The 26,412-nt window shown below is 35.4% G+C and overlaps 1 long non-coding RNA gene across 5 annotated transcripts; it reads left to right on the forward strand.

Annotated features, from left to right (window-relative positions):
* The first annotated feature begins 9,638 nt into the window (after positions 1-9,638).
* On the forward strand, positions 9,639-25,744 carry LOC127841701 (uncharacterized). Of its 5 annotated transcripts, XR_008031206.1 has the most exons (11): positions 9,639-9,671; positions 16,298-16,429; positions 18,688-18,802; positions 20,539-20,684; positions 23,982-24,096; positions 24,273-24,668; positions 24,713-24,734; positions 24,779-24,844; positions 24,928-24,971; positions 25,148-25,191; positions 25,280-25,744. It is a non-coding gene; the product is annotated as an uncharacterized LOC127841701 (long non-coding RNA). The 5 variants fall into 5 exon arrangements; XR_008031207.1 differs by lacking the exons at positions 24,713-24,734; positions 24,779-24,844; positions 24,928-24,971 and adding an exon at positions 24,229-24,272 and having other exon boundaries at positions 23,982-24,140; positions 24,317-24,668; positions 25,148-25,744; XR_008031205.1 differs by lacking the exons at positions 24,713-24,734; positions 24,779-24,844; positions 24,928-24,971 and having other exon boundaries at positions 23,982-24,184; positions 24,317-24,668; positions 25,148-25,744.
* The last annotated feature ends 668 nt before the right edge of the window (positions 25,745-26,412 follow it).

A 26,412-nucleotide genomic window follows, 5' to 3' on the forward strand; every position in this document is an offset into this window, starting at 1 on the left:
AATAGCGTATTTTATGTCATAATTTACCCCGCTGTTTTGTGGCAATAGCGCACGAGTTATGCTGTTGCTGCATTGTTTTTATTGAGCTCTGTGAAAACTGTGATTCATAAATGTTCATAAAATGCCATCCCATTTGAGCGTGGCTAATCAGGGACGACACTTTCCGTCTAAACTGGATTATCGCTAAGAAGAGACTTCATTTAAACGAAAATTACAATAAAAGCGGAAAGTGTCTTCCCTGATTAGCGTGTGCGGATTTCAAATGCTAATATTGGACGACAATGTATGCACATACATTAAGCCCCATTTTCCAAGAGCGCGGCTGCTTGTTGTTAGTTATGAGCGTTAGCTCACACTAATGTAGAGAGACAGTTTTGCAAGCCAGTTTGATTTTAACTTCGCTAGGAACGATAACTGCAAGTCAGTCTGTTGTTTGCTAAGCTATGAACGATAACCTCTGCCTGTCTTCACTACCTGCAGTAAAATTATGCAGACGACGAATGCTAGAAGCGTCTGCTCTACAACTGCAGTGTGTATTTAATCAATAGTGTTTAACAGCTTGTAAGACGACATTGGCCAGTCTAGTGTTTATCATTGAAATCTGTACATATTGGCTGCGTTCAGGGAAAAAGGGCATAATGCATGTCAAAATAATAATATTAGCCTGTGCACACTGATAAGCCTGTGTAATGCGCACAAGCTAATCAAGGACGACTCTTTCTGATTTTATGGTGTTTTTCGTTAAAGACAGTCTCTGGTACTGGAATGAAATTAATGCATTCCCAAAATGATGCTTAAATTACCTTTTTTTAATGATTAGAAAAAAAACACATCTCGACTTGTGCTTTAAGACACACTCTTTATAAATGTGAATGGGTTGTGTTCATTTCAAACTTGCGATATAAAAATCTATAATATAATTTTGAAAACTGCGTTGCGTCTTTGATTATACAGCAACACAACTGCAGTGCCTTCTGTCGTCGCTTTGATTTTAAATAATGTACTCGGCTTCTCTGCTGGCGTTTTTGCGACGAAAGGAAACTGTTTGTCTATACTCGGAATGCGAATCTCAGCCGACTTCTTGTGGTGTTCCGAAAAGAATAGTGAAGCGCTGGATTATTCATATCTCTGTCAATGACAAATGTCTTGTACTCATTTAACAGGTAAATAACCAGTTGTGATATTACTAAATCGTTCATCTTTTAAATTAACATCGTAACAATTATTGATAACGCAAACATATCAGAACTTTTCTTTTGAGGCAATTTATTTATGTTGTAAGACAAGTATTACTAGAATTGCTAGTAAATGAATTGATGCTTAACAATGTTTCATAATATATTACATATTTATTATTTGTTAACAATTGTTTTCCACACGTGCATTAAGCCCCGTTTTCCACACGTTCATTAAGCCCTGTTTTCCACACGTGCATTAAGCCCCGTTTTCCACACGTTCATTAAGCCCTGTTTTCCACACGTGCATTAAGCACGTTTTTTTTCAAAAGGGTTGCTTATTTACACATCGAGGAAATGCATACAATACATTAAACATAAACGAATTAATACAGCGGATGTGACTGCTTTTGAATAATCAATACATACATTAGTTGTGTTTAAACCGATTGATGACTTCACGCCATACTTGGCCCAGAATTATCACTAAACGCAAACGCGTTAACAAAAACCAACCTGATTATATCTCAATTTAAATTAAAGAGTTTTATAAGATAGTAATCGTTTTTTATCTAATTGCGTTGGATTCCATATGATTACCGAATGTAATTACTTAAGACTTCATTTACAATCATAAAAAAATCTGTAACATTTTTTACAATTTTACAATGTATTTGATCTTCAAAGGCGGGTTTTTAATTCAATGTAATTAAAACCAGTTTTAGTTTTAAACCGAAGTTTGTTCCTGTTTTAAAGATTTTTTCCCGTTCAAACTTCGATAGGGGCAAAATATATGAGTCTCGCTCTGGGTAAACGGGGCATAATGCATTAAATACGTACAGGCTAATCCGGAACAACATGTTCCGCCTGAAGTGAACTTTCGCGAAGAAAATACCTCATTTAAACTGAATATACCATACTAGCGGAAAGTTTTTTCACAGATAAGCCTGTGCGGACTGCGCACATGCATTAAACCGCATTTTCCAATAGCGAGGCTAAAATATATAATGTATGCACATTAATTGAACTCCAGAATTATCAACAGCTTCTGATTAGAGAAACAGTATGATTAAAATGCTTACCAAGAAGTCCGTTTTATTATTGCATGTAGGGTTTTGTATTTCGATGAAGGATATCATAAGGAAATATTAATTCAGTGTAAGTGATCAAAGTCTGTTCGTCTCCTTCACCCAACATTTCTGAAATTGTGTAAGTGATTGAGTACTGTAAGCAATTTATTTGTGGGACATTTTCGTTGATTTCATGGGTTGACCGAAATAAAAATTTAACAGAAACATATCGGAAAATAAACGAGGAAATTAACTTTACGTGACAACGAACAATACATGTTTTGGAAAAAAAAAATTCGAGCCGATCATTACAAATGATGTTACAGTATTTCAAATCGAACGGTACTATCTTTATTGAAAGCGATGTCGCTCGCTGAAATACCCAGTGCGCAAAATGTATCGGAAGTCTTTTATTTTGATCGGATTTCAGATAAAAAGAATGTTTTTGACAACAAATCATTTAAATTTGCTTTCTTTGTTGGCTGCATTCCACTTGTCTTATCTCGTGGCCTGATACGGTGGGTCGAGATTATTGGGGGAAACCATTGAATATTCTACTTGTAATATGAGCTATAAATATAGGTGTAGTAGATGTTTTTTTAAACATTTACTATCGTTAAAGAGATGATATCTTTGGAAAAAATAACCGGTGTTCAGACTCGTAAGTAAGATATAAGTACTCGTATTATGAATAATATAACTTCAATTACTTACATGTCAAAGTTATGACATGATATGTTATATTGATTACAAGGCCGAGAACGCGAGAACTTGATACGAAGCAACAAAATCATAATGAGAGAAAACGGGATCACGATGTCTGTCTGTCTGTCTGTCTGCCTGCGTGTATGTATGCGTGCCTGCCTGCCTGCCTGCCTTCATGCCTGCCTGTCTGTATGCCTGCCTGCCCGCCTGCCCTGCCTTCCTGCCACCCTGCCTGCATGCCGGTCGGACGGACGGTCGGTCTCTAAAATTAGCAATCGATAATTGTAGGGTATTCTTATTCATTTTACTAACATACAATAATAACTGCAGCGTTGTTTCAGTTAGACGATTTTCCCTTCATGCCCCAGTGTGATTTATTATGTTTCAATAACACAGTAAAATCGTAATTTCTAATGATAAACACCATATTCATTATAACGATTTTAAAACAATTTCACCTTTGGGTAGAATTAAAACTTTAACACAAATTATCCTTATCTAGAACTCTTCCCAATATTCTCAAATATTTCAGTTGAATTTAAACCTATTGCCTTTAAGGACGTTCTGGTGATACTATGCTAAATGCAAGTGCTTAGAGTGTCTTCCCCGATTAGCTTGTGCTGTCCGCACAGGCTTATCAGGGACGACACATTCCGGAAGATTTCGTATAAAGAAATTCTCTTCTGAACGCAAATACAGTCTTAGCGGAAAGTGTCGTCCTTTATTAGGCTTTGCCGACTGCCAGAGCGAATTGATTACATATTTTATTGACTAGGAAGCCTCGTGTCAACAACTAAATAAAGAACTAAGAACCTTTGTGGAGCTTTTTGTTTATAAAATATTATGCGACAGAAGGTAATGAAAACGTCCAAAATGACGTCATTAGATACAGTATTATCTGTCCTATGATTACGGTCTTGCTGGAAAATGAACGGTGCTCGGTAAGAGAACTTCGTTACACGGCTTCTTACTGACCCCGCACGATGTGATACAGGACAGCAAACGTATTTAATTTCACTAAACCAAAATATTAAAGGGGTCTTTTCACGTTTTGATTAATTGACACAATTAAAAAAAAATCAGATTCGCAAATTTTCGTTGTAGTTATGTTATTTGTGTTGAAACAATAATACTGAACACTTACCATGCTCAATTATATCCATTATAGGATTTTGACGATTAAATAACCTTAAAATTATTAAGCATTGCAACGCGAAACGATTGCTTAATTTGCAGAGTGCTGTTGTTGTCGTTATATTTTGTGACACTACGAGGATTGCTTATATAAAATATAAAATACATCAATAATTGCATGAGCACTGATGGGCTAGTGGTGTAAGCGTTAGTCTTTTACTCCAGGGGTCAGTGGTTCCAGCCGAGTTGAGGGTTACTTTTTTTCTTTATTTAATTTATTAGTTTCTTTAAATGGAGCTTTTTAGATCAAATGTTTACATTATCTATGTAAAGCATTTAATGACAAACTTCAATACATGCCAAAATTTGTGAAAAGGTCCCCTTTTAAGCTCAATTGGTCGTTATCGGCTCAGGTACTACTTAAAGGGATCGGGGTCAGATAAACAACGACTGAGATCAACAATAAGTATACACGAATTCATCTCTGGGGGTATATAATATGGTTAACATTCAGGGTATATATTTGCTTTTCAAACGAGTTTGAATTAACTGTATGGTTAGTGTCTACATTATTAATGAACACGTTTTCCGACTGATATAATGTATCACATTAAAGGCATAAACACATGCCCGTGGATTAATAAGTTCATATTCCTGTTGCCACTGTTAAATTTGTATAATTTAAAATTTAAATTAAAAAAAACCATGACATTAGCCTTGATCTGGGAAAACTATGTTCAATGCATTCGCGTAAAGTGCCGTCACGGATTAGCCTGTGAAGTGTTCACAGGCTAATCATGAAAGAAACTTTCCGCTGTAATGGTATTGTTTGTTTAAATTAAGTCTCTGCTTAAATTTATCCGGTTTAGGCGGACAGTGTCGTGCCATATTTGCCTGTGCACACAAATAAGCATTTAGCTCAGTTGTCACAGAACGATGCTTAAATAAATACGTACTAAGCATATCAATATAATAATTTTCAATCTGCTGTCAATAAATCACGAGTTTAATAACGCAGAATTCTCAAAACATATTGATATAATAGTTCTCCTGAACGATTATCTTTTATTTCAACAGCGACTACATGATACACATTTTGGGAGAATACGATCAGAAGGGATAGCTATGGTCTGTGAGAAAAACCCTGAACAACAATTGGTGGAACACTATGTAACATCCAAAACTGCGTATATAGTTAATCATCACTTTGTCAGATTCAATTGTGACAAAACGTACGTGGAAAAATTGAGCTTGGGTTCAGTTCATGTGCGTAAAGTAGTCTGTGTAGTCTGCACAGGCTAATCAGAGACGCCGCTTTTATGGAATTATGCGTTTACAGGAAGTCGATTCTAAAAGACAATCTTGTGTAGGTGGAAAGTGTCGTCCCTGACTAGAATGTGCGGATTTCACAGTGTAATATGGGACGACAATTTATCCACACGCATCAATCCCAGGTTTCCCAGAACGAGGCTCCATTCTGTATTTTACACGGAACAGATCACCAAAGTATCAATAGCATGCAGGTGTGCACCTATCAATGGCATACACGCTTATAATCAATTAATACAATCGCTTGTATAACAATCAACGGTAGATAATCCTCAATATCCCTTAATTACACTGGTGTCGGTCTCCGAAATAGTACCAAATATGGCTAACGCAGTTTCCAAAGATCACAGACGATACGGGAAAATGTTACGCCACAACAATATACGTGTTATGATCAATCTCATTCTTGCGTTCGTCCTATTAGTTCAGAAACATGAGAAGTGTGCTGACCAAAGAAGGCAATAAGGTCAACGATCTTCCAAAGCAATACCTTAATCTTGAATACATTTTGTATTTACAAATAGACATTAATTATCCTGAAAACATACTTAAAAAAAACATTAATAAAAAATACATTACACAAAATAATCTTAGATGCCGGTATATAAAAATTAAATGATTGGAATAACATACAGGTATACAGATGAGATGCGTTCTGGGAGAAATGGACTTAATGCGTAAAGTGTCATCCCAGATAAGCCTGTGCAGTCCATTTTATGGAATTTTTCGTTTAAGTAGGTCTCTTCTAAATGAAAATCCACTTAAGACGGAACATGTCGTCCCTGGTTAGCCTATGCGAACTGCACATGCAACTCTGGAACGACATTTACGCCGTGCATAAAACCCAATTACTAGTATACCACATAGCGGCTTAAATTATAACCCGCCATATTATCACTTCTTAGAAAAGGAACCACTGCCCTTTCATAGAAGGATTTCAATGTAAAATTCCTGACCACGGAGGCAATATAAGTTTTAGTAAATTTACAAATAAGAAACATCGATATAATGTTAAAAGAAATCTTAATTTGAGAAAAAGTGTTAAATGGCACCTGATACTCGTTTTACTGAATTTACTTAAATTTAGAAATTCCTATAATGTTGTGTTATTTTGTGGAAAATTATGTGAGTGTTTTCATGAAAATATGCCCTCATTCCTGTACCAAACTTTAGCTGTATACTGTGCCCGCTAGGCTCACTCGTTAACTCTACTTGTTTGTATTGCGACAGATTAAGGGTACATTTTCCACATTCCGGTGACGCTTACGATGTCTTCGCGGTTCCTTATGCGGATTTTTGAAAACGTTACAGGTTTGCGCTTACTTACACTTTATGCGTATGCTTTTGACTCTGATCCAATTTTAATAACATAGAAGCAGTAGTGTGAGTTTAAACTTAAAGTTAAAAAGCATGGCAGGTGGTGAATTTCGAGATTAAATTCGATAAAACAACACAGAATGTGTACCGAATGTGACTTGAAACAATTTAGTACTAAAGTTAAAATAACGCAAAAATGCAATAATTTATGGGAAAACGTGTTAAAATGTCTTATCGCAATTAGAATTTTGTGAAACAACCCGTTTTGCAATAAATTTATTGCAAAACGGGGTTATTGCAAAACGGGTTTTTAAACACATTTTAAATGCAATGAAGAAAAAACGGTTAAATACAATACGTGGCATCGTACGGTTAAAATGCACCCGTAGCAATTTCTAAGAAAAGGCACATAATGAAGGCCTTCGTCTGAAATGGAATTACAAGTACATGCCAATACATGTCGTATATGTTATGTATACATGCACAAATATAATAACTATGATAAAGTTTATCAATATGGTAATAAAATCCCAACCAACCATCACCACTACCACCGAAAGCGGACCACCACCACCACCAATACACGTGTGCAAATTTTATGTTATTGACCGGAGGGGACTTATGGTTTGCGCTCTGTCAGTCTGTCTGTCCGTTAGTCTGTCCGTCAAACTTTTTTGGATCCTGCGATAACTTTACAAGTTCTTCATATTTGTTCATGAAACTTAAAATATGGATAGATGGCAATATGGAGATTATGCACGTCATTTCATTGTGCTCCTACGTCAATTATTATGGATGCTATGTCAACAAATATATATAAAATAAATATAAAAAAATGCTGACAATGGTTGAGTTTCACCGTTTGGGGACCATATTGCTTGGCAATCTCTTGTTTATTTTGTTAACGATGACGTGACCAGACTCCTACATTTTTTTTCATTTCTTCGAATGGAAATATTCACAGATTAACGAATTATTGAAATTATTGAAACTTTCTTAACATTAACGACAACAAAAGCAAACAATAACAATAACTACCGACATGCACTAGTGAAGTACTTGTAGCATTGAGTATTTCAACAATACCAGGTTTTGCTTGCTTTGTGTGCTATGTATGCTTGTTATCCCTTGTTTACTTTGTTTGCTTTGTATGCCTTGCATATTTTGTATGCCTGCGCGATTTGTTTGCTTTGTTTTGCATTGTATGCCGGTATGCTTTGTATGCCTTGTATACTTTGTTTGCTTTGTATGCCTTGCATATTTTGTTAACTTGGTATGCTTTGTATTTGCTTTGTATGTTTTGTACTTTGTGCTTTGTATACTTTGTGTGCTTTGTATGTTTTGTATACTCTGCATCATACGTATGTTCCATATGCTTTAAATAGTATGTTTTGTATGCTCTACATGATGTGTATGCTCTGTATGCCTTGCATGCCTTATGTTGCTTTGTGTGCTCTGCATGCCCAGTAAACTTAACGTGCTTGTTTCTGTTTTATGTTTCATGCCTTACATGTTTTCATTTTTTACGGATATATGCTAACTAAATGCTATATGACAAGTAACAACGCCGCATTATAAATGCTTTATACTTGAAACAATTGCTTAAACCTACTACCTTATTTACAACATATCAAGTGGATATTTTATTCTTTTTATTAAATAATTATCTGACTTTTAAGCAGATTAATCTAAACCTGTTTTAAATATCCATATCTGATGTTATAATATCATGCTTTATATTTTATGTATTTTTGTCTTTTAATTTACAAATTGATTTCAGTCTTTCAGCTTTTGTACAATTGTTATCCTTATTCTTCATGTTTTCTAGTCAGTTGTACAAGCTGCATAAGCTTATGTTAATTGTTTTTATTCACTCTTGCCGACTCAAAATAAATCTTATTTTATCTTACCAGGTTGTAGGATCGCGTGGCATTGTTGGGTTACCAATTAAACGGTTATGGATGTAAACACGCCGGTAAGCGGAGCATTTTTTATATAACTTTTTAAAACAAGAATTTCAACGAGTGCATAACAAGTAGATCTTTTATGCTGCTTATGGTAGTGTGAAATACATCAACATTACTTAATTTAATAAGCATGTCTCCTTGTTTAAAAAATCACTGTGTACTGCACGGTTATGCAAGGTTATGCTTTACGCAACGTGAAAGTGTTGTCACCAATTTCAGACGTATTAAAGGATGTATTCTTATACCTTTAGATATCAGCACAAACTGCAAGAATATTTGTGTTGTATGCACAAATTTTTTTTCTAATATAATTCAATAACTTGAGATATTTGAAAAAAGAATAAAGTTCTAAGTTATTAATTTCAATAAAAGGGCATGCCACAAGTACAAACATCGTTTTGGCAGCCATATTTCGACAAAGCATTGTTCGACAAAAGCCCCATACAGCAGGAAACGCAAATTAAAAGTTCATTTATTTTTGTGTTCATGTTTTAACTTACAATGCAATTGTCGTCAGTAAAATACTTAAGACACATATCCGATATTAGAAATAGCCACATAATACAAGTCTAAGATTATTAAATAGCTTTTATGCAAGAAGAGAAAAATAACTCTTTAGATATTACGCACTACGGAGAGGCACTCGATGTTTTAGTTGAATGTAACCTAAGATGGCGCCGTTTGACAACGCATTTAGAGAACGAACATAAACCATATCCTACCGCAACCCAAATTCGACGACACCTAAATTCGACGATGTTCTATTTCTATTGATTAAATGGATGATTATTGTCTTGGAATCATTTCAAAGTAATACAGCCGAGTTTAAAATATTATTTTGTGCTATTAAACATTTCATTATTTCTTTCATTATTTGCTATATATTGCTTCATGTAACTGTTACATCGTCGAATTTGGGTCACACCGGGATACATTTTAGTAACGAATATAAAGCTCATAACGTGATGAAAACGGTATAAATGTGTTTCTTACACCTATTAATGTGCAATATCTATACATTTACTATGGTCTTATTCATACAATGTCAATTTCTCAAACAATACAAATAAATCGTGCACTGTACATTTTGTCAAGTCAGATGAATGAGTTGCTCCCCTTTTCTTAAAATATCATTCGGTGGCCTTGTGTAGAAATTCACGTAATATCGATGAATTTGTTTACATGAATCAATGCGCTTTAGGAAACGAAGTTGTTTACCATTGCATAATCTTGGTATAGGGTCCGTTCGCCCTAGTTACACGTTCGCCCTGGGTCCGTTCGCCCTGGGTTCGTTCGCCCTATATTATCATATGCATATCGGTGTATGAACAGTTGATTGTTCACACATATAAGCAAGTTTGAACCTTAAGTTTTCATTAATTAATATAGTAAGCAATTAGTGAAAATTACTTGCCTTTGTTACAAACACGCTTACTAGTAAAAGAGCGCCGTCCTGATTTTTCACACATGTAAGCAAGTTTGTACCTTAGATTTCATCATTAATTAATATAATACGCAATAATGGAATATTACTGTTGTTTTGCCGCTCGCGGGGACCAGCCTAAGCAACGTAATCTGTTCGCCCACATACTCTCCAAGCGAAAATCTTCCATCTGGGATTTTTCAAAGGTTCCCTGGCCCCGATGGCCATCACTGTTCTCTTTGACATTGGAAGTTCCACTGGCAGGTCTATTGCCATTTGCGTTAACTGTCTGAACCATGGCTGCCCCGGTGCTATCACTGTAGCTGTTGCATTTTGAAGATTTATCACATTTAAAACTCGCGGAAGAAGCGCAAACGGAGCATTCGCATAATTTTTCATTTGTTTCCAATTTGTCTGCGCAAGAGCGTCCACCCCGGATGTGAACGGGTCGTAAAATAGAGAATTGTATGTCTTTAGCTGGGTTGACGTTATTGATGCGAATCTGTCCACATCGTGTGGACCCCATTTGCGGTCGAGCATTTTGAACAACTGTGGATGAAGCATCCACTCTTACGAGGATTCTATTCGGGAGAGTAAATCCGCCCTCCAGTTTTGCGTTCCCGAAAGGTATTTCGCCTGAAGTTTTATGTTTGCCTTCATGGCCACTATGTGAATCGAACGCGCTATTGCGTCTAGGGATGCTATGGAACCACCCATACCATTTATCATTGCAACTGTTGTCACGTTGTCTGAGAGAACTTGTATGCTGCGATTGCATAAATCCACTTTGAAAGATTGTATGCCCATTAGTACAGCTAATAGTTCGCGGTAATTGGAACTTTGTTGCTGAATACGAAGGGTCCAAAATCCCTGAGCTTGTTTGTGACTGTCTGTGAGCCATGCTCCCCAGCCTGACTTAGAAGCGTCTGTGATTAATTGTGTATCTATTTGTTTGTTAACAACAAAAAAGGCGTTCCACTGTGAAACAGAGTCTAACCACCACTGTAAATCAGTATATGTATATTTGTCTAAGAACAAAATGTCACTCCAAGACTTTCGGGTAGCAAGTAATCTATATAAGTTTCTAAGAAGTAACTTTGCAGGAAATATACACTTTGACATGGACACACATTGCCCTGCGATTCTTGCTAATCCACGAGCTTGGATTTCCCCTTTAAACAACACTTTTTTAATATCACGTTTCAATTTGCGAATACGTTTGGATGTGATACGAATTACACACTGTTCACCCGAAGTGTCAATAATATATCCCAAGTAAGGTTTAATATGTGACTCCACTAAAGAAGACTTTTCAAAATTCACCACCCAACCTTACTTTTGTAAAGTTTTAATTAAAAGCTGTCTATGACTATTAATACATTTCTCTTCGGCTAATAAAATAAAATCGTCTACATACACTACAACTCGTAATCCCTGAGAACAAAGATATGTTATGACTGGTCGTAGAACTTTAGTAAAAAAATATGGACTACATGAGTGTCCGAACGGCAACACAGTCCATTTGTAATAATTACCACGGAACTAAAATCCTAACAGCTCTTGATGGTCCGGGTGTACTGGTACATGAAAAAACCCATTTTTTAGTCATTAATTTCTTTTAACAAAAACTGCGATTGTAAAGTAGAAAACTGCCTGTTTTCACAACAAAAACTTGGAATGTCACCAACTATAGGAAACTTAATACCATTGGCAATATAACTCAGAACAGTTTCAGAAGCACCTATCTGGCGCCATGCATCAAGATTTGATGCTAAAGTATTTCGCATTATTTTTATAACTTATTCTATCTCAACATCAGACTGTCAGTTGCTGGGTGTTTTAAAACGCGCTCCTTGCAACTGATCAAAAACATCGCGACGGCCCCTGCCGTAATGGTTACCTCTTCCACTACCATACGAAGGGTTACCAGAAAAAGACCGTCCACGCCAACGTCCTCTTGGCGGTGCATCAAACCGACGAATACTAGATAATTCAGCGGCAACACGTATGTTGTTAAGTGTTTCCCGATCGAAACCAGATGCGTTTCCTTGTAAACAACGAAAAATGTTTGCTGTAGGCTCATCGAAGTTGCTATTGACTACAAGTGAACCGTACTCTTTTTGCAAATAGTTAATCTGTGCTGCAAGGGTGATATACACTGGCCCTAAATCACTAGGTTCATTCTCCTTAATTTGACTTAAGAGTTTAAAACATGTTTCAACATATCGACCACATTTTGATATAACATTCAGTGTTTTTGGTTCTCTCTACGAATGCCAGTTCTAGACTCATGAAGCTTCAGATGAGGAGGTAACAATACCTTGTCTACAGTCTGTTTCACACAGTCAAATTGTTCCTGAATATTTTTAGGAATAGGACCTTCGGCGGTGGCTGCTTATGAGTCAGGACCGAGGGTAAATGGATTGGCCAAGTGTGGCAGATCAGAAGATTGTTCAATATTGGCCTGGTATGGCAAAAAACTGACTTCCGGTGGCGGAAATCTAATGGACGTTTTTGTTGTCGCAGAGCGACCACGGAAAGAACCTTGATTAAATTCAATTTTGGATAACCTGTCCTCTATGCGCTGTATAGCCTCATGGAGGGGATCTTTGTGCGCAGAATAATCCCGAGTCCGATCCAAACATTCATTTATTTCTTCAGAAACACTCATTTCTAGACTAACATGTGCCTGGGCCCCGCCGTGTGTTTTGCACTTCCGGAACAAGACGAAATTAATACGCATTGAGCGTAATAAGTCCACACAAAATAGTTCGCATTAACTACTAACGCAATAATGGAATATTACTGGCCTTTGTTACAAATACGCTTACAAGTTAAAGAGCGCCGTCTTTTATATTTTTGTAATACTTTTTTGTTTGATATGTTCGGAATAACATAACTGTGAATTATCCCAGTATATAAAATGGAGCTCAAATGTCTGGTTCTATTATTTTAAAAATGGATAATGTGTTGTGCATTTCGTGCAATTTCGAGGTACGACCTAGACAACATGCGGTTACATGCGACGTTTGTGAACGTTGGCAGCATCGGCTTTGTGGAACTGGTTAGTTTTATTTAATTTGTCAATTGTATATAATAAAAACATCTCAATAAAATATAACTATTCAGTTGTTATTATTTTATCATTATTACTAGCTATAATCATTAATTTTATAATAAACTATTTGGAACTGGTGAGTATGTAAACTCTAAATTATAATGTACACAATATAAAGTGCATCATTTATTATTTTATATATAAGCTGTATATATTTAATTTATAAATTATTACATTAATATGTGTATAATAATCATTAAGATTATGAGATTTTGAGTGTAACTTCTTGCGTTGTTTATGGTTCTTTCATTCAGCAATATATAAACACCGTCTGTCGGATTATCTAATTTCTTGTAATCTTGTCGATCCCTGCATAGACAAATAAATTTAAAATTCATATAAACATCATTAAATCTCAATAAAAACATCATCAATATTCAATTTACTAAACTGATCAACTTCCAATAATTCTCGCGTGTATTGCGCTGTGTGAATAGCAACTGGCCTTTATTGATCGTTGTCGATTAATTAAGAGATTAAAGAGATAACGGTCTGTGTTAATTGATTGATTGTCGTATTAACCTAATATAGTTAACATTGAAAACAATTACTAAATCATATAGAAATTAGTTATGTAGAATATGATTATTAAGTTGAAACTATTATCTTAAAGAGTATACTAAATATTGATGCATGCATAAATCATGTTTATAAAACAGAACTGTTATTATTAATTTTTTTAGAAATTATCTTTAATATGATTATTAGCGTATGATTAAGTAAATAAACATAAATTATGTAAATGAAACAGAGCGGTATATTTTAATATTTATATTTTGTGTAGAAATTGGCCTCAAAGAAAATGTTCAATTTTAATAAATGCATAAAAGTATAAGATTATTATTATTTACTTATATAAATATTAAAATGGTAAGCAGCGTAACTTTAAGGCCAATTTCGTAAATTATGTAAACGGTCTCCAAATGGAGAGATAAAATGTCAATTTATATTATAACCTTAGTCGATTTCGTCCGCCTTTTCAATTAAAAAAAAACATTTATTGTATAAGCAAACCAAGATGACCGATATATATATATAATAAATTACGTCTTCGGTGATAGGTTTCTCTTCCGCAATTGACATATTATCACGACTAAATGTACGTTAGAGTAGAGTATCTTTGCTTGATGAATTAATTCAATACATTATTTAATTAGAATTTCATACAGATGGATTTGAACGGATTTTGTAATATCTTGTTGATTAACTTTTGGACTTAGATGTATTGGACTTTGAAACATTATCAGTCTTCACGATAGTTCATTTTATCCACTAGCCATTCGGGCTACTGGAATGGTAAAGACATGTAGCCCAGCAGCAAAATTACTAGCCCAAAGTAAATTTGTTAAAATATACACCCTGATAAAGGGTTTCATCTTTCAATAGCAGTTAATTTATTAAAAGTAAAATTGTATCCAGGGTATGTTAACTGTAAAGCCTATTGCAAAACCAATTGCAACACAATATAACAAGTCAATGTAATTATGTCCTTTATTAATTATAAGTATTTAACATGTGATAAACAACTTCTCCGTTCATCTAATCATCACTGCAATCCTGGAGATCCTCTTAGTCAGAAACCATATCCTGTAAAACAAGCAACCTGATAGTTATTTTCCAGAAGTTTACTTGACAAGTGAAGGCATAGATGGCATACTTTTATCATACATGTTGACTTTTTTCTTATGCTTATTAAACTCTGTCTTACAGAAGTAGCTTCTTCTTCATCACTGATTTTTAACCACTTTTCTTGAAATTCACGTTTCCGTGATTTTTCATAGTCATTTGTTGACTTACGATCAGAAGTGGGCAGTTGCTTGCCAGGCTTCGCTCCAGCTACGTATTTAAGCATTATGCAGCCTTATGCGCGTAGGGACTTACAACTTTGGAAATAAACACACAAACAAGGTTACAAAGTAAAACGATGTTTATTCCGGATATGCAAGCCGCGTACGTCGATAAGTTTACTTCAGCAGAAAACACATCAGCATGACGTGTGCCAATAGTGAATAACCAGTCTAAATTGTTCACCACGTGGCCTGTGTTACGACTCGAAAATGACCGTTGAATGTATGGACCAATCGGAACGCGTTATAATCTCGTATTTTAGGCGAAGTTGAACGAAGTTCTGTCGGAAATCTTCGCGAAGTACTCACAAAATAATGACTTTTATCACACTTAAAAATGAAACAATATTAATACACGGAATTTCTACTGGCCCGACGGGCGTACAATATGGCAATTTTAATAGGCCCGAGCTATAATTTACACGCCCAGGCCAACGGGCGTGCGCTTATTTCGCAGACTGTGTATTGGAGTCAATTTTCGGTTAATTGGTTAGTCAGATGGGCGTTTTGTCTGCATATTATGTAAAACAATTTTATAAAACCACATCTACATTTCTCAAATGATTACATTGATACTTCAGTTGTGTGAACCCCATGAAGTCTGGGTTTGATTGGTAGATGGTCATCTTGTGACAAAGCCCTTACTTATCATTGGCCAAGTCACTTATCCACAAGATCAAATTAATATCTTTGTATCTCACCACACATGGGAATTCAGAGGCTGTGTAACTTATATTCTAGTCAAGGTTATTAACTGGCATTTAATCAATGATGTTTGATGAAGGAACAATCATTTTGCAATATGACAAATATTCCAGAATATATTTGTCTTTTGATGGATCTTGGTCGGTGTCTAGCAGTATCCTATCAACCAAGCCACGTCCGCAAAGCAGCGATTTGTCTTCCACGTTTGAGCTACCTATTTGCCACGGTGTGTTGTCCACTCAACATGGATTGTTTTAATAAAACAAATGGAGTTGTAGAAGATATTTGCTGATTCCTGTGTATGATCATAATTGTATATGACACAATACATCAACAACACTCACGCATATGAACGGTAGCTAATACAAGTGTTCATGCACAAATTAAAGGATGATTTTCTTTATAATGTTCATTCATTATCAAAAATTCGTTTCCAAACATATTTTAACATATTGATATATTGACTATGCTTTGATTTATTGTTTGATTTAATCATTTACTTACCAGGTTGAGGGTCTCCCAAAACCACCCAGTGCCTTGCGATGAAAACCTCCAAGGGACTGTGACCTTGCCCTTGTACACACCTAATGGTCAGGTTGACGGTCACTTGGGCTTAGATAGTCACTGCAGTAAGAACGTGTAAGGTTTTAAAGGTACTTGTTCACAGATTGTATCAGGGCTTCCCCTGGCACAAAAATTTCTTTAGCCAACATTTTAGCCAATTGGATTTTTTTGTAGCCAAATTTTAGAAACTGTAGCCAAAGTTTTAGCCAAGCATTTGGGACCGCCTCGTGAAAGTCAAGGGGTGTAAGAACACAAATAACTACAATATGAAGCTTAAATATATTTATTACTATAATCATCCTTTTAAAATATTGTACATAACAGAATATCAGTTTATAACAAAAAACATTTATAGATATGCATACATCTAGATATACATACATCAATGTTCACATTGTTTACAAAATAAGCACATATTCATTATATTAAAGATATTCATTCTTGAGCACATATTTCAATCTTTGCAAAACATAACAGTTGATCAAGACTAAAGATGCTTTATTTTCAAAGCCTCTCACTTCATATTGCTTTGACAGCTTCTGTTGTTAAAACATTTTCTGTAAGTGGTGGATGATTTCTAGGCTCAAATAAATATGTTTTTCACGCATATTTCTTGACAGAAAGGCCCAGATAATTGCCACCATCCATTCTAGTTGCCTGAAATATGATAAAACATAGTTTTACAAACTATCAACAACAAACCAACATATAAATGTCCGTATCTTTAAATGTCCGAATTTTTAACATATCCGAAATATATTACAACGAGTGAATGGTATACTTTTTATTTCCGAAATTGTTGGTTTCTTAATCAAAATTTACCTTTCCCAAAATATTATAATAATGAAACTATTAAACAGAAATGCTCTCAAATTCCTGTTGAAACAAGATTTCATGTGTTTTTTTGAAGAAATAGTTGTTTGTTAAATGCTTTTGCCAGGCCTGTGGTATTGACATAATGTTCGATAACACCTTTTGTTTTCAAACCAGCAAGCGTTCTATACATAGATGGTGACGTCACTGCCAGTACACAATGCACCAGCAAGTTTCCTTTGTTTCGATGACCGGTTCTGACCGGTGTTGCTGCAGACTGCGTATCAAATTTTCTGGTTAATAACACGATGATGTATTGACGCACAGTCGACGGTTTAAAGAGTTTACTATCTGGGATGGTACTTGACAGGCAAAAAACGTTTCGCCGAGCATTTTCGCCAACCAAGAATTTTATTCGCCGAATTTTACAAACGTTTCGCCGAGCATTTTCGCCAACTGAGAATTTTATTCGCCGAATGTGCGAAATTTTCGCCAACGGCGAATTTGGCGAACGACAGCGGAAGCCCTGATTGTATGAGTAGTTTGATTGACCAGACTGACATAACTAAAGCACATTTAAAAGGGGCTACATATTTAAAAAAACATACAAACATATAACTACAAAGAATACCAATATTTGCAGTATGGTATTGCGAATTGCTTTTACTGCTTTTATACAAAATAATTTTAATAATCTCAGTTAAAAACCCAAAAGAAGGCAGTTTTTATAATTTTCTTTCTTAATTTTGTATAATAATTACTTTAGGTTATTCCATAAACTGTGTTGTTGTGGTTTTAATAATGTTTGAAAAATGATATTGAAAACTCGATGACCAAGTTATATTATATTGTTCCATCTGTATTTGTAAACAAAATGACTGCAGAACAGGGCATCACTACATAAATCTATTAACATTTACCTTTAAATTTGTATTTTTTTACAATTTTGTATTTGTATACGGGTGGTGCTGTAGTCAAGTGGTAACACACTGGTCTACCAATCCAGAGGTCCCCGGTTCAATTCCTGGCCGGGGCACTGGAAATTTCAGAAATGCTTCAAGTGTTTCCCACCCATCTAGAGATGTACTGGTATGAAACCCAGGTAATTCTCGCGTGTATCGGTTCTATCAATGAGCACGTAAAAGAACCAAGGGATCTATTTGCAAAGAGCTAGGGTATCGCACCCGGATTCCTTTATCTCAATACTGTCTCTTCTGCTTGCTGTCTATTCAGCAAAAACCAATGACCCCATTGGAAATAAGTGTTTGTACTTTCATGGGTTATCCTTGACTGCAAGGTCAAAAGAAATACACATACACATTTGTCAAAATGACTAAAGACAGGGCATCAACAGAAACATGTTCATTTAAATATTGCTCAATCACTGACAGTAAACAGAAATTCTACAGAAAGAAAAATACTTAGAAATATTGCTCCATTGTTTTACTGTAAACGAATTGACTACAGAACAGGAATATATCTTTAAACATTTCCCTTAAAATATTTTATATAATTTTCAGTAAAGTAGATGACTTAACAACATGACATCCGAGACTGCAGGGATGAAATGAGTGTCCTCACTTCAGCAGAGGAAGCCAAGACACATTACGAGAATTTCCAGCGGCTTACCTGCTTGTATGGATTTATTTTAAACCTAATTATTATATGATTTAGTTAGTTAATTTGATATATTTATATAGTTTAAATATAGATTTGATATTATTCACTGAAGTAAAAATATGAAAACAATTATTACAATATTTTTGTTCAACATCAGCCAGCCAGTAAATTGTTTGTTTCTAAAAAATGCAAATGTGTGTCGAATATCAATAGGACATTTCGTTTGTCATAAATCAATTTAAAATATTAAATTAATCTACAACAGTGCACACAATCTGACACTTTTTTTCCACCATACTTTTTGTCAGTTTGAAAGGATGCAATTAAAAAGAGTGTGTATCCGACTTTGCATCAGATCCCTATTAGAAATAGAGCCCTGCCTATAAAGAGACTAATCCAGTACCGACCTGTGCACATGTCTATTGCAATAAACAAGCTGTCATAATTGCACTTGTCTTTGGCTTATTCTCAGATGAGTCGCTTTATCAATGTATTTAATGTTATTTTTTACCTTAAAAAATAACAGTGTGTAAATGTAAACCCTGTAAATTCAAGTGATTTCAAAATAAAACACATGCAAATGACTTTTAAGCTGTCCTCACGTTAGTTTCTGTTTTTGTACTGAACATAAAAAAGTGTTGCATTTGGTAAATCATCATATATTAATAACACTTTTTCTATAACAAGTATATTTAAACCCTTTCTTGTTAACCCGCCACGTGTATTTTATGCCCCACTTCAAAGAAAAGGGGGTATATTATTTTGCAGGATGTTTGCCAGTCTGTCGTTGGGTGTGTTGGTAGACCAGTTGATTTCCTATAAGTAACTCATCAACAAATTGATATATTGGCTTGATACTTCACATGTGCATTGGTCTTGGACAGTAGATGACCTCTATTGAAATTGGGGTCACTAGTTCAAAGGTAAAGGTCACTGTCACAATAATTATGAAAATCATTTCTGATCAATAACTTGTCAAAAAATTGGCCAATTGGCTTGATACTTCACATATGCATTTGCCTTGGACAGTAGATGACTTCTATTGAAAATGGGGTCGCTTGGTCAAAGGTCACAGTCACAATATGTGTGAAAATCCTCTCTGATCAATAACTCGTCAACAAATTGACTATTGGCTTGATACTTCACATGTGCATTGGCCATGGACGGTAGATGACCCCTATTGAAATTGAGGTCACTGGGTTAATGATCAAGGTCACTGTTGCAATAAATGCGAAAATCATGTCCGATTAATAACTTGTAAAAAAATTGACCAATTGGCTTGATACTGAACATGTGCATCGGTCTTAGACAGTAGAGGACGTCTATTGAAATTTGGGTCACTTGTTCAAAGGTCAAGGTCACTGTGACATTAGGTGTTAAATTGGTATTCATTCGATATGTCATCAAAGGATTGAGTGGTGGGTGTCAAGGCTCTGTTTTGGGAGGTATCTGTCACAGACCGTGGAGCTCTTGTTTTTATTTAAACATTCTTTAAAAAAAAGTTTGGTGATAAACCAAAATGAACTTGTTCTTCCTCTCTAATTATTTTAGCTTAATTGCCTTCACATTTTTAAATCTCATTACATCACTAGAACATCGTGGCTCTAGTTAAATATTTTGACATGGCATTGTCGATATGAAAGGTCGAAACACTGACAAGTGTTTTGTCGGGTTTAAATTAGTTTTGTTTGTCCTTGAAAACGCTAGTATTGTCTTTAATTTTTTTGACGCACGATTTACTTTTATTCCAGAAAACCTGGGAAGCAGAGCAATGAGTATGTCCCAGGAGCATTTGCAGTCACAGCAAGTGAACCAGCGGCGGTCATCGTCTCCAGATTCTGAGATCCCCATGCTTCACAACCCTTAGTCTATGAAAATCATGCAGAGCGAACCTTGGGTGAGTTTTCGTGTCATGTGCATGCTTTTTCATGGCCTCACTTTCAGAGATTGGTGGGTGCATGTAGATTTACCCTTTTGTGTCCATACATCTTTCAATCCAGATGTGTTTTTTTTTGTCATGTGTGACCTAGACAAGTATTGCTTCTTGTGTGATAAAATCAGACATATTTACAATCATGTGAACTTTCCTTCTTGTTTATTCCCCTTAAAATGAAGTTTAGGGGTGTATATAGGAGTGAGCTTGTCAGTCGGTCGGTTCGTATTAAGTGTCCACTCTCTAATTCAAGTTGTTTTCATCCGATTTTCACCAAACTTGGTCAGATGTTGTATCTAGATGGTTTCTAGATCAAGTTCGAATATGGATCATGCCGGGTCAAAAACTAGGTCACTGGATCACTTAGTGCGTTTTAAACATTAAGTATGGTGTCCGCTCTCTTATTCAAGTAGTTTTCATCAGAGCTTCACCAAACTTGGTTAGAATTTGTATCAAGATGATGTGTAGGTAAAGTTCAAACATGGGCCTTGCCGGGTTAAAAACTAGGTCACGGGGTCACTTAGTGCATTTTAAACATTAAGGATGGTGTCCGCTGTTTTTTTGTGAAGGCAACATGCAAAATATTCAGTGTCAATGCGGCATGTAGAGTATTAGTCACGTCTGTGACAAAGCTCTAGTTTTGGTTAATGTTTAGCTCGGCTGTTTTCGGAGAAAACCCGAGCTATTGTCATAGCCAGCTCGTCGTCGGCCGTCCGGCGTAGGCATCGTGTTAAAACCTTAACATTGGCCTTAACTTTTTAAATATTGAAGATAGAAACTTGATATTTGGCATGCATGTGTATCGCATAAAACTGCACATTTTGAGTGGTAAAATTTTAAGGTGAACATCATCCTTCAAGGTCTAGGGTCAAAAAACAAATCCAAGGGAAGTTATAAGCTCTAAATGGACATAGTTATCTGACCTGCCAACGTATATATTTTTGTTAAATAAATCAAAGTGGTGCAGAAGGTGGCATTTTGTTTCTGACAAACACATCATGGTAAAAGGTCAAGGTCATCCTTTACGGTCTACGGTAAAAAATACAAATCCAAGGGAAGTAATAAGCTTTAAAGGGAGATACCTAATCAATATTGAACATAGCAACTTGATATATTTGGCATGCATGTGTATCTCATGGAGCTGCACATTTTGAGTGGTGAATCTACAGTCACGGTAGTGGCTTTTAATTATTTGCTACTCAAAATAGAGATTTGTTAGAGACAATTATTTTCAAGGGAAGTAATTTATTTAATTATAAATGTCATATCAGGGGTGGCGAAATCAAATGTCCGAGTTGCCCGAGTCGTACATTTGCTTGTCTGGGCAACTGATTTTTTTCAATTAAGTTGTCCGTGGACAACAAGTTTTTTAAAAGTCGCGTCCAGGTATACAAAATTACATTGTATTAAAGCCGTAATTAAGTTTTACAAAACCGGATGTTGACACGCGATTACATTGTCAGTGCTATTTGCGGAGCAATCAAGCTAAAATACGTGCACTTTCCTGCGCAGTAATCTCCCTTATTCTATATGAGACCGGGAGCCTGCCGCATTTTCAACATTCGGCCCGACTGTTAGACAGTGTACAGATTTACAGATTGGTTTCTTTATTTTTACAATCAGACGGAAATAAAAAGTATCAATCTAAGATAATAAAAACACGGTCTACCTTGTTATTTAAGACGACTTTAATGGTAAAGATGAAACTTTTTTTTTAATCTTCAACAACGGACCAGAAACCCGAAGCTTTGAGCAGCCCACCTCCCAAAAAACTAAGAAAGATTATGATAAAAAATATTATCTAAGTAAACGCACCAGAACTTTTCAAGAAACGTGGCTAACAGATTTTCAATGGTTACTAGTTTATATAATCAAATTGCTACCAGCAGCCGAGCCTCAGTCTGAAGAGGTCCACATATAGGACTAGTTTAATTTGTTAAGATTACAATGTACTTATGTTCAGCACATGTTTTAATAACACTAGCTTCGCAAGATTTAAACATTGAGAAAGTCTTTATATTGTTAATAATATACTGCTATGATGAATGTACAATTGATATACAATTATAAACAAAAACAAGCAAATCGTACTCATTTTGATATATTCCACACTTTGTAACATTAATCAATAAATGGGTTTATAATTTATATAAACATTATCGTACTAGTGAAGTTTAGCAACGGACAAGTTAAATTTCCTAAATGGTTGTCCGTGGACAAGTATAGTTTTTTTAGATTTCGCCACCCCTGCATATTATATATTTCCTTACCAAGAATGGAAGTTCTTTTCACAGTTACTGTACAGTTAATTATTTTGATTATTTATAACTCAAATGATTGATTGGTCAATGTTTTTTTTTTAATTATATAATTATCATTTCTTTCATGTTTATTACATACATGTGGACTTATGTCCATAGATACATGATCTGACGAACACATTTCTTGTTTTAAATGATATAGTTATCATTTCTTACCTGTTCTTATTTTTAAATGCTAGTTTTCATTAAATACCAGTGGACTTATGTCCATAGATACATGATGAACTCTGGCTATGATTTCTTTGATAAACCACAGGCCTAGGTTGTCAGTGTTGTCTGATTTGATCATTTTTGACTGTCTACAGACCCCCCCCCCCCCCCGGTTGGATTGGACAAAACCCAAGGGAAGTAATAAGCTTTAAAGGGAGATGATTTCTATTCCTGCCAAATGATAAATATAAATTTTATTTCAAAGCGGCGCAGTAGGGGGCATTGTTTCTGACGAACACATCTCTTGTTGGGTCACTAGGTCAAAGGTCAAGGTCACTGTGATCTCTAAACAAAAAATAATAATTTCTGACAAGCTTTCGCAGCCGAGCGTGGCACCTGTTATGCGGTGCTCTTGTTCTTTCATAGTAGTAAAGTTTTCAGTCAAAAGTAAAATGTGGTTGCATCGGTGACTTTTTGCCTACTTCACAGCAGACATCTCAGAAAAACTCTTTTCAACATGTTTTATTTTCTATTGGCTAGCTGGCCCTTTCTTAATTGTTGTAAATGATAAGGAAATATTTTTCCAATGGAAAAATGTATGTTTATGGAATATCATCCCATATTTCCTGATTGATGGAGAGACTTAAAGTTAGTTGGTAGTAAAGTGGTTATAATTAACTTTTAATGTAACTCAATGTATAAAAGTGCTATTATTGTACTTGTTTATCATGGGTAACACACATAAAATAAAAAACTGACATTTACTGTTATGAATCTTTCTTTTTTTCAGACATTGACGAAATCAACCCGGCAAATCAGAAGGACAGCCTGTTGCTACAGTTATCATATTAACCCCAGTCATACCAAAGAAGCTCAGAGATATAAATGCTGTTTAAGATGTGCTAGTCTCTACATACTCCATGTCTGGTGTGAACATGTACAATTGAAGGTCTCTACATACCCAATGTCTGGTGTGAACATGTACAATTGAATGTCTCTACATACTCCATGTCTGGTGTGAACATGTACAATTGAAGGTCTCTACATACTCCATGTCTGGTGTGAACATGTACAATTGAAGGTCTCTACATACCACATGTCTGGTGTGAACATGTACAATTGAAGGTCTCTACATACTCCATGTCTGGTGTGAACATGTACAATTGAATGTCTCTACATACTCCATGTCTGGTGTGAACATGTACAATTGAAGGTCTCTACATACTCCATGTCTGGTGTGAACATGTACAATTGAAGGTCTCTACATACCCCATGTCTGGTGTGAACATGTACAATTGAAGGTCTCTACATACTCCATGTCTGGTGTGAACATGTACAATTGAAGGTCTCTACATACCCCATGTCTGGTGTGAACATGTACAATTGAAGGTCTCTACATACTCCATGTCTGGTGTGAACATGTACAATTGAAGGTCTCTACATACTCCGTGTCTGGTGTGAACATGTACAATTGAAGGTCTCTACATACCTCATGTCTAGTGTGAACATGTACAATTGAAGGTCTCTACATACCCCATGTCAGGTGTGAACATGTACAATTGAATGTCTCTAGATACCCCATGTCAGGTGTGAACATGTACAATTGAAGGTCTCTACATACTCCGTGTCTGGTGTGAACATGTACAATTGAAGGTCTCTACATACCCCATGTCTGGTGTGGTACAAATGAAGGTCTCTATATACCCCATGTCTGGTGTGAACATGTACAATTGAAGGTCTCTATATACCCCATGTCTGGTGTGAACATGTACAATTGAAGGTCTCTACATACCCCATATCTGGTGTGAACATATACAATTGAAGGTCTCTACATACTCCATGTCTGGTGTGAACATGTTCAATTGAAGGTCACTACATACCCCATGTCTGGTGTGAACATGTACAACTGAAGATCTCTACATACCCCATGTCTGGTGTGAACATGTACAATTGAAGGTCTCTACATACCCCATGTCTGGTGTGAACATGTACAATTGAAGGTCTCTACATACCCCATGTCTGGTGTGAACATGTACACTTGAATGTCTCTATATACCCCATGTCTGGTGTAAACATGTACAATTGAAGGTCTCTACATACCACATGTCTGGTGTGAACATGTACAATTAAAGGTCTGTACATACCCCATGTCTGGTGTGAACATGTACAATTGAAGGTCTCTACGTACCCCATGTCCGGTGTGAACATGTACAATTGAAGGTCTCTACATACCCCGTGTCCGGTGTGAACATGTACAATTGAAGGTCTCATCTTTGAAATTGGGACAGGTGGAAAATTGATGCATTGATGCAGACAGAAGTCGCATAATGACAAATCACAACAAAAAGTGGAAATCCAGACAGTCTTGTAGCCAGCCATGTTTTTATGTGACCATCCAAGTTGTGTTAAAAGAAAACAATAGTTCATGTTTTATTGGAACTATGATGCTGATAGTCATTTTATGTAAAAGGCTTTTATGAACTATATTTAAATACTCAGTATAATAAGATTAAGATTTCTTGATAAAAGCAATAATGAGCAATATCATTTTAAGAGCAAGTCTATCCAATTACATTGTCTGTATTATGAAATTTTATTTTGGAAATGTTAAGGAAAATATATATATATGTCTATGAATATTGATTTTAACATTTGTCAAAGCTGTTTAAATGATGCTGGTAACTTTGACAAAATTGAAAGAAAATGTATTCTTTTCATGTAATGAGACATGCTTCAGTTTTTTTTGGCTTAACATGTAATATAGAGGTGGTAGTTACACACATTGTTTAGACAGGTGGATAATTTTAATGCTAAGGCTTTGATACTCTTAAGTGTGCCCATTGGTGTCAGGTGTTTTTGTCAAGAATATTGTTTATTATCTTAGTATTTCAAGACAATATTGATTGATTTTAGACAAAATCATTTAATCTTCCTTAAATTGTCTATTCTGTATTTACTACCAGTTATTTATTAATTTGCTTGAACATGATTTAAGAATGACTTTTTTGTTGCTTAAAATGCTTTATATGTTTTAAAACTGAGCATTTAAAAACGAAAATATAGGATGTGGGAATAATGTCTAAAGTTATGATAATTATTTTTTGTTTTTGTAAAATTAATTATGCCTTATATGTTTGTGTATAGGCATTTAGACGACCAGATTAACCTGACCAAGAATTCGTGATCACTGTATATATCGGTCAGTACATTTGTCATTTGTA

Source organism: Dreissena polymorpha, chromosome 8 (assembly GCF_020536995.1).
Source record: "Dreissena polymorpha isolate Duluth1 chromosome 8, UMN_Dpol_1.0, whole genome shotgun sequence".
NCBI classification, from domain to species: domain Eukaryota; kingdom Metazoa; phylum Mollusca; class Bivalvia; order Myida; family Dreissenidae; genus Dreissena; species Dreissena polymorpha.